Source organism: Passer domesticus, chromosome 9 (assembly GCF_036417665.1).
Source record: "Passer domesticus isolate bPasDom1 chromosome 9, bPasDom1.hap1, whole genome shotgun sequence".
Classification (NCBI taxonomy): Eukaryota; Metazoa; Chordata; class Aves; order Passeriformes; family Passeridae; genus Passer; species Passer domesticus.
Window position 1 is genome coordinate 35,934,935 of NC_087482.1, and position 9,105 is coordinate 35,944,039.

The 9,105-nt window shown below is 46.4% G+C and overlaps 1 long non-coding RNA gene across 1 annotated transcript; it reads left to right on the forward strand.

The window, feature by feature from the left end:
• The first annotated feature begins 1,462 nt into the window (after window positions 1-1,462).
• LOC135307370 (uncharacterized) lies at window positions 1,463-3,943 on the forward strand. The gene is made up of 3 exons (XR_010368073.1): window positions 1,463-1,638; window positions 2,047-2,272; window positions 3,547-3,943. It is a non-coding gene; the product is annotated as an uncharacterized LOC135307370 (long non-coding RNA).
• Window positions 3,944-9,105: the final 5,162 nt, after the last annotated feature.

The window sequence follows — 9,105 nt, forward strand, 5'->3', positions numbered from 1 at the left end:
AGCTCCCCAGCTTCCTTCAGGATGAAGAGCTGCTCAGTGGCCTGTGTGTTAGTCCCTGGGACATGCAGTTTTATGGTCTCTGAGAAGAGCAGGGCAGCTGGCGCAGTCCCAGGGAGTGCCCTTCTGGTCTAGTTAGAGTCTGTGAGCATCAAATGCTCTCATTCATTCATTGGAGGGTGATAAACAGCCTGGGAAATGCCTGCCTCAGTCAGGTCACATCCTTGCTCTTTTATGAATGTGACATCCTTAAAAGCATAACTGCTAATGTCACGAGAGGCCCAGAGGAAATCCCAGCCTGGTCAGCTCGGCGCTGTTTCCTGAAAAGCAGCTGGGTGCAAAAGATGCTCAGGCTGCTTTTTTATAGGACTATTTCTGCAGAAAATAAGTGACTTAAACAGCCTTCTCTACTAAAAACAATAATCTGCACCATCTGGGACAAAGCTCTGCTCTTTAGGCATGGGTATAACGCATTCATGATTGCAGCAATGGAATTTTTTTTGCCATGTTTTTGTCACTGGCACAGCTGAGGCTACGGATCAAGCAAAAAAGCCACAGTTCTTATCACGTTGTCAGTCATCTTTGGGGTGGGAAGTAGAGGGTCCCTGCTGCAACAAAATGGGCAGAAATCTGCCTGATTCAGGCAAGTGAGGTGCTTTGTGCCCTGAGAGCCCCTGTTTGTGTGGCCCTCCACCAGTGGTACTCAGGCTCTCTGGTCTTCCAGGAAGCCAAACCCCCTCCAAAAGACCCTCTGACAAAAGGGAAAAACCTCAGTCCCCTTGCTGGCCTAGACCTTGCATTTAAGGCACTGTATGCTCCTGAATAAGGAGTGCTCAGGTGAATAAGAGAATCACACAGAACCACAGAATAACGAGGTTGGAAGAGACCTCTAAGATCATCGAGTCCAGCCTATGCCCTAACACCTCAACAAGATTACAGCACCAAGTGTCATGTCCAGGCTTTTTAATAAGGTGTGCTCAGTCTGTTTCCTACCTTACTTGCCCTTCTTTCTCATAAAAAAAAGACCCAGGAGCACATGCAGCTCCCAAGAGCCACGCTCACCAAGGCTGCTGGAAGCTCTGGAGCTGCACAGGTGCTGCAATGACAGAAGCTTGCAGTCTTGCAGGGATTTGCAGCTGGGGTCCCAAAGAGGGGCCAGAAGCCTCCTCAGTTCCGAGCTCTGGTGCTGTCACAGCCTTCCTTCCCCTTTGTGACACCGGCATGGCCAGGCTGTCACATCCCCTGGGGACGGTCCCAGCTGGGCGGGCACGCTCTGCCACGCCCGGTGACCTTGGGGAGGGCTCGTCCTGTCCCCAGAGTCCTGTGCAGCTGGGGATTGGCATCCCGAGCCATATGGACACCAGGAACGCTGCCTCTAATTGTAGCTCTCAACCTGCCAAAGTCCAAAACAGGGAGAGTAACGGGGACAGAAGCTGGGGGTGGGGGGAAAAAAAAAATTTAAAAATCAAATATTTGCCTAAAATAGACTCAGTAACAAGGAAAAGGCAAGGAAAAAAAAGGCATTCCTAAAAGGCAGAGGGCTTCATTACTCCAGTAAAAATTGTCTTCTCTGACCTCAGGCGCCTGACTCAGCATTTTCCAAGTCGATATTTTACAGTAATAAAAGGGAGAGAGCACCAGGTGTGTGGGAAATGGTGGCAAATTCGTGTCTAAAAAGGCAGGGACACTCCTTCTAATGAAGGACTGTAGAGAATATGTTCCTAATCAAATGGCTAATAGTAACCTTTTTTCTATAATCTGCCCTTTTTCCCATAAAATGGGGTTATGTGTGACAGAGATTTAGGGACTTTGGAGAGGAACTAGGCAATGCTTTCAGTTTGCTGGTTTTATTGCTAACATAACATGAAGGAAAAGCTGGTCCTGATCCTCCTTGCCTGGGTGTTTTGTCACTCTATTCCCAACAAAACTGATGCAAAGTAATTACCAGGACAAGATGGAGATGCTTTTTATATGTTCTGTAAAGATTTAAATGCACAAGATTCAATGCAAAGCATTGTTATTCATGGTTTATTCGGTCTCTTTCCCAAGGAGGAAAGGCACAAGAACAGCCCCTCTGGTCAAACACAGGCTTAAGGATACCTCTCCTCCCTGTGAGGGTCTGGTGCTGTGTCCAGAGCTGTGTTCAGATGCACCACGTAACCCCAAGAGTCTGCCTCCCTCCCTGGAACTCCCACTGGGAAATCTGTGTGCACAGGAGGAGCTGGGACCCAGTACAAATATCAGAGCTACCCTGACATGAAATCAGATCCACGAGGTGGGAACTACTCTCTGCATTTTGCCTTTGGTTCAGCAAGGTCAGGAAAGATCCCTACAGCCCTTGCTGAGCTGCTTGCTCTGATGGGTGACATGAGGGCAACATCTCCCTCCACATCTCCCTCCACATTTCCTTCAACAGCTCCAAATACAGCCAGAGCAACCCAAAAGGTGGTGGGGACTGCTAAGGCTGGGTACTCACCTCCTCCCCAGCCCACCCAGGAACAGGGTGTGTCCTCGTGATCCACCTTGCCCTGGGGTCCCCAAAACTTTGGAGGATGTAGAAAACCATATTTCAGTTCCTTCAAACGGAAAATTAATTAAAACTCAAGGAGAAAAACCTCCGTTGGGAACAAGGAAAACAGCAAAACAGGTAGACACCTCTGACTCTAATTTACGTGAGTTTAAAAGTAGTACCAAGATTGGTTTAATTACCTGGGAACAATGTATATCTCCTGTATTGCAGATCAGCTCGTTAGTGGTGCACTTCTTTTTTTCCCCCACTTCCAGTTGAAATTGATAATACATCCCTCACTCAAAACATTGTCTCCCAATCACCATGGTTACTGCCAGGTTTTTCCACAAGGACCAAGCATATTCATCTGTCAAGTATGCTAATGGGGAACGGACCCTGTCACACAAAGGAGCAGGCTATTCAAACATACACTTGCCAAATAATTGTACATGTCAAAAGAATGATGCTTGTTATTTGCCTAATATTATCCCCCAGAAGTGGGAAATAGTTCAGCTCTCAATGCAAAATGGCTTGCCCTTATCAAATAGGCAATTTGCTGATAATTTAGACTATTAGAGATCTTGGGGTGGGGAGACAAAGAGGGGGGGTGGCAAATGTAAGTGGCCTTTTATAATTGCACTGAAAGCAAAATGGTGCATTAAGTGCCCCAGAGGTGCAGTAACGAGGAGCATTGCAGGAGTGCTGATGGCCAATGAGAGGGACTGCTCACAGCCTCCCCTCTCACCTCTGTCAGGTACCTGCTGGTGGGTGGTTAATTATAATTTAGCAGTAACACTTTTCTCAACTGCATTTTTTTATTGCTATTTATCTTCATGATGGGCCAATTTCCCATTTGTCTATTTCGGTGATTAAGGCAAAGAAAAATGTTACTGTAGGATTCCTCTAACTTTCTGAGCTTCGAGCAGCTAGAGTTGTTGAGGCTGTGCTGATATATCTGGTCTTTTTGCTGATATATCTACCACTTTATAAAAGTGGTCTTTTCCCTCACTTTGAGGCACTTAAAGGCTCTTCCCATGCAGAGCAGGTCATGGAAAGGCAGAGACAGCCCAGGGACTGAGTGATCTGCCAGAGACAGGGGCTGTGGTTGGTACCTGCAGACACTCCTGCCCCACCATAGACAAATGCCCAGCAAACCACAAACCTCACATCCCCTGTGTGGAGGAGGAAAATCCTGGAGCACTGTCCTCTCAAGGTGAAAAACTAATTAACTTCTCTAAACTGCCTGAGATGTCTACAGTGTAAAAGTGGCAAATATTCAGACATCTCTGTTGCTTTGAATGGGATGGGCAAAACTCCCAGTATCATCTCAGGGCTTTCAAACACTGTTGTTTCTGTCTCCATAGTTTTTTTAAGGAAACGAGAGATCACAGAATTTATTTATTCTTCCCCCAACTCTGCTTTTTCCTTTCTTTTTCCCAGAAGATCAGCTCTGTGCAGTTACAGGGTGCTGGCTGCAGACCCCAGGAGCACTGCTCACTGCAAGAGTGCAGCATCAGCCTCCTGCCTGCAGCCTCCTGTGCTGTGTCCAATCTGTGTACATGGCTCTTGGCTTCACTGCTGTCCTCTGTGCCACGTCCTGTGAAGAGGCAGCTTACACCAATCCCAAATGTGCACCAGGCACCAGTGGCTTTTGCCTGGGTGAATGTCATGACCTAGGACCAGCAGGCACTGCAGCTCCTTCCCTGAATGTGTGGCTCCCCTGCAGCCTGCCTGGTCTGCAAAGAGCAGTGCTGCTGCTGGCAGGCTGGGAGGGTGCAGTGCAATCTTGCCCTCAAAATGCGATATTATTTGCTGGATGTGGCTGGATTATGACTCTCCATCCCTGGAAGTGTTCAAGGCCAGGCTGAACCACCTGGTCTAGTGGAAGGTGATCCTGACTATGGAAGGGGAGCTGAAACTAAATAATGTTTGAAGTCCCTTCCAACCCTAAGGATTCTGTGATTCTATGATGATTTTCCTTGATTGTGGGTTCTGATTGCTGAGCCCCTTGTGCTTGCTGTATGAGTGAAATGCAGTATTTTGCCTTGAGGAGGATGGGGAGACTTCCCTCCAGACAGTAAAATCAGCTTCTGTTTGCACTGGAGAGGCAAGCCCTCAAAATGAACATGGGGAAGGCAAGGAAATGTGTGATAAGGAAGCTGAGTTTAGGAGGCAACCAGAAAATTTTGTGGAGGCTGAAAACAAGGAGGGGTTATGGTTTGCTAGCCTGTGGTGTTTCTTGTAAAAAAGACTAATTTTCTAATGAGCAGAAAGAAGAGAGGAAAAAAGCATCAACTCACAAACAACCTAATCGGCTATTAAAATATTTCCAAGCAGTGAAATTAATACAATTCCCAACTCATAACTTATTTGCCTCTGTACAAAATTAACATAGATAAATAAATTAAAAAAATAACCTCACCCAAACTGCTTCATAATAAAGTGTGATCATAGCAATAATAAGATTCTTCAGTGCATGAATTTGGTTGTATTAATTCACCTCTGGTGTAATTGACAGCTCTCAGCCTTCAGCTTTCCTCTGAACAGCTCACTACAGCTGAATTATTATACCTGGCACTTCAGACTCTTCCAAATCTCATTGCTTAATTGCGTTCTCTTCTAGTAGGTGAGTGTTAAACTCAGACATTAAAGGATCTCTGCCAATTACCTGAAGCTCAACATTTGATCTGTCTGAAAATCTCAGCGATCCGTGGGGGACTGCTCCTCTGTCTGCATCTCGACTGCTGCCTTCTCTCCTTGCTTGGCGCAGTGCAGGATGAGAGTAATTCTACTCCTGGTTTTAAGGGCATAAAAAGAGTGAATAATAGAGGGAATTCAGGCAAGAAATGCAGACCCCCCTCTATCCATTCAAAATTAGAGCTAGCATTAATCCAGCAGCAGCTGCTAATTATGTGGGATTTGTAGGAAAATTTGTTCCCTTTGTCTTCCTGTTGCTGGTTTTGCGGATACCATCTGACCAGTGCCTCTGTGAGATACTCTGTGAAAGAAGCAGCTTTTCTGGGATTACATCCCCATTGCATTGCTTCTCCTGCTTGTAGTTCACTGATGTGTTTCAGTTTGTGGTCACTGTAAAGTCTGTGCGGTTCAGCAGTGCTTTGGAGACCCTTGTTTGCAAACCAGTCAGTTAAATTAAGAAGCTTGATTCTCATTGCTGTGTGATGACATCTTCAATTTAGCCGGTGCCCCAGTGAGGAAGTAAACAAACAATAAAAGTGTCACAATTCCTTCTAGTTCCATTAGACAAACAAGAAGTTTATTCAGTGTTTTGGCAAATGAAAATTTAAGCAAACTGTCAAGGGAGACATTTTCCCCATCAGATGCTTTCTGAGAGGGGATTATAACAAGAAAGAGCTATCACCCACCATGTCATTAAAAACAAAGGCTCCTGTGAACCCCTTTTATTAAAGATTAGCAGCACTGATTACAGTCTTGTAGGCTGAGCTGAAGACAAATTAGAATATCTTTTGCCATGGGATAACTTACAGTATCCTCCTGGGCAGTTAGACTGTTGCAAACAGTGCACTCCCGAGAAGATACAATTTTCACCTCTGGCCATTCATTCTCTGCCATTTAGAAACAGCCTGGTAATCTGTCTAGACCTATTTGCTGCCAAACACCAACACTTCATTACACCTCCTGCTGTATTATTCCAGGTGAGACCAGTTTTTCATGCAATCAGGAACACAAAATTTTTGACTTTTCTCATAGATAGCCCTTAAGTCTACTTAGAAACTCTTACCAAGCCAAGTGCCAAGGAGCTCTGTCCCAGCAGGGGCAGACAGGGATGCTGATGCAATTCTTAGCAAGTCATGCAGGTTCAGTCTTCTGGTGGCCACAGGTTTGGTGCAGACTTAAAGACCCATCAGATTAGTTGTGAGATGCAGAATTTACTGAGTAGTGAACATGGAGTTCCTGCTCATGCCCAGCTCAGTCCATGCACACATATTCAGATGAGTGTGTACACCCTTCTAACCAACAGAGAGATTCTGGGCAGCCCCAGGGACTGAAACTGTTGCAGAAGGGATGTTTGACCTGCCTAGGATGGCTGTGAAATCTTCCATGAGATGGAGACAGCCTTCCTGGGCTCCCAGGTTGTTGTCTTTACACTCAGCACAGGAAAAGTATGTCTTTGTGGGTAAAGGAGAAAATAACTCTTGAAATGGTCCCCTGTGAGATACTGTGGTACCCAAGGGTACCCATGGATCATGGATATGATGGTTTGGATGTCTGGATCCAGATCCATAGACTGATAACTTTGTGGGTGGTGTAGGGATTAATTCTGGTCCCTGGGCATCTCCCTGCAACACTCCCTCCTTCATACCCCTGTCCCTGCAAGTGTGCACTGAGCCCTGGGACTGAGTCCCCTTCACCTGTGTTTGTGCACAGGAGTGGAAATAAGCTACATTTTGCACTGCTTGGGAGAGAAGTGATCTCTTTTCCATCTGTGTCACAACCATGCAGGAGTTTCAGCTGCCACCATAGGAAAAACCACTCCTGAGAGAGTAAGGGATGTTTAAGATGGGATTCTTCACTTGGTGGTCTGGACTGACCTCTCCTGGATGTGAAGGACCACAGAGCCACTGTCCATCTCACCAAACAATAATACTGCTTCCCCTTCTCTCCCCTTCCCTTTCTAGGCTCAGAGGGGAATGATGGCAGTGAGGAACCAGAGCAGGACCTGTGGTAACATTTCAAGAGCAACAAGCAGAGTCCTGTGCACACAGGAATGGAAAAAGGGATGAAGAAGCAAAATCCAACAAAACAAATAATAATGTCATGCACAGGATTCCTCTCCTCTTTTCAGAGGTTTATAAATGTGATCTGAGTTCTCAGCTGTCTGTGCCAATGTATTTCCAGGTGACACCTTCAGATGATTGGGTAGGATGAACTTGTCTTCATGTGAGATGGATCTAGATCCCTGTAAGAAAAGAATAAAGTCTATGTGTGGTTAACCTGTCATTTCTGTAACCCACTCACAATGCTGTTTATTCTCCTCCAACCCTTACCCATCCCACCTGATAATTCTGTTCCCTCAGATTCCTTCAGACCTCCAGCTTCAGGCCTGTGCATATTCTTACACCTCAGCAGAGACACTGCTGGCATTGCCTCCAGTCCTCTGGGCATATCCTAACTGCAGGATGCTCCCACCCTCAGGCTTTGCTCTAACAACTCTGCATCAGCTGCTCCCAGTGCCTGTAGGTTCCTGTTCTCACAGAAGCAGAACCGGCAGAGTTTCAAAACACCAGCCATGAGCTGCAGTTACCAAAGATCTGCTGTGAGCCTTCTTGGGGCTGGAGAAGGGATTGCATTGGAGATGAGCAGAGGCTGCAGCAACCCTGCTCCAGCTGAACACCTCTATTGACAGGAGGGAGCACAGCCATTGCAGACCCCCGCTCCTTAGGTCCACGAGGGCCACTTGGTTTTGCAGGGAGCTGTTCTCCCAGACACCTTTTCCTCCTGGGCAGGCAGGGTACAACACACAGGGAGAGCCTTTTTTTAGCAGCAAGAAGCTCATGGTAGAATGAGACCTGCCACTTGCACAGTCACAGCATCAGTCTTTGTTTGTGTACTGAACTGCTGAGCAATTAACTTGGAGACAAGACATTATATGCAGAGCACAGGCCTGTAATGTGCTTTCTATTAGGGCTGCCTCACATTCCCTATTATTATATGCCACTTTCTGTTGCACCTTTCCCCAGCTGTAACCACTCAGGCTGAAATCTTCCCTCCTGGGTGTTGCCTCAGGCTGGACTGATCATATTTTGTGAGGAAAGTTTATATATGCCTTCAGGGGATCCCTAGTAGGGTTGTGCAATCTTTGCTAATGGCTCTGAATGACACACAGGGAGAAGAGGACATGGGAGAGGCAGGAGAAAATACTAATGCAAAGCTGGGAGTGCAATTATGCTGGGATGGAGCTAAGCTGAAGGCAAAGGGGTCTTGTAGAGAGGCCTCTATGATTTCCTGCTGCATGTTCTTTGTTCATAATAACTGAAAGAGTGATCCTTCATTGTCTGGTCATGTCTGGTTACATTTTCCTGGATGTAAATTACAATACAGCTTGTCTGACCTCAGTGTCATCATCCCCAGAAAATTGCAACTGGTTCTCACACTGTTATTATGGAAAGCACTGCTATCCAGGGGAGTCATTCTCCCTCCACCTTCCATCACCTATGCCTTGCCATGCTCCTGAAAAGGCTGAAAGCTTTTATTACCCTGTGGCTTAAAAAGTGCTGTGGGTTAAAGCAGTAAAAGGTGTGTGCTCCTCATGAAAAGGGCAACAGGTGTGGCTCCAAATACCAGTCTTAGGGGCATGGAGAGAACTGGTCAGTTGAAAAAAAAGGAGGAATTTGCGTCACTTTTTTCACTGTTCATCCTTATTGGGAAAAGCACTGAGGCAAGATTTTATAGCAAGATCCCATCAACTTTACCTGGGATATTTGGCACAATTTGTCTGGAGCAGAATGATCCCCTATGGCTCCATCCAGCTGCTTCTCCTCCATGTCCCAGCCAAGCATCAGTCAGCAGAGGGGATACACAGACCTGAGGCTGGGCAACACAGCACTGACAAATGTAGA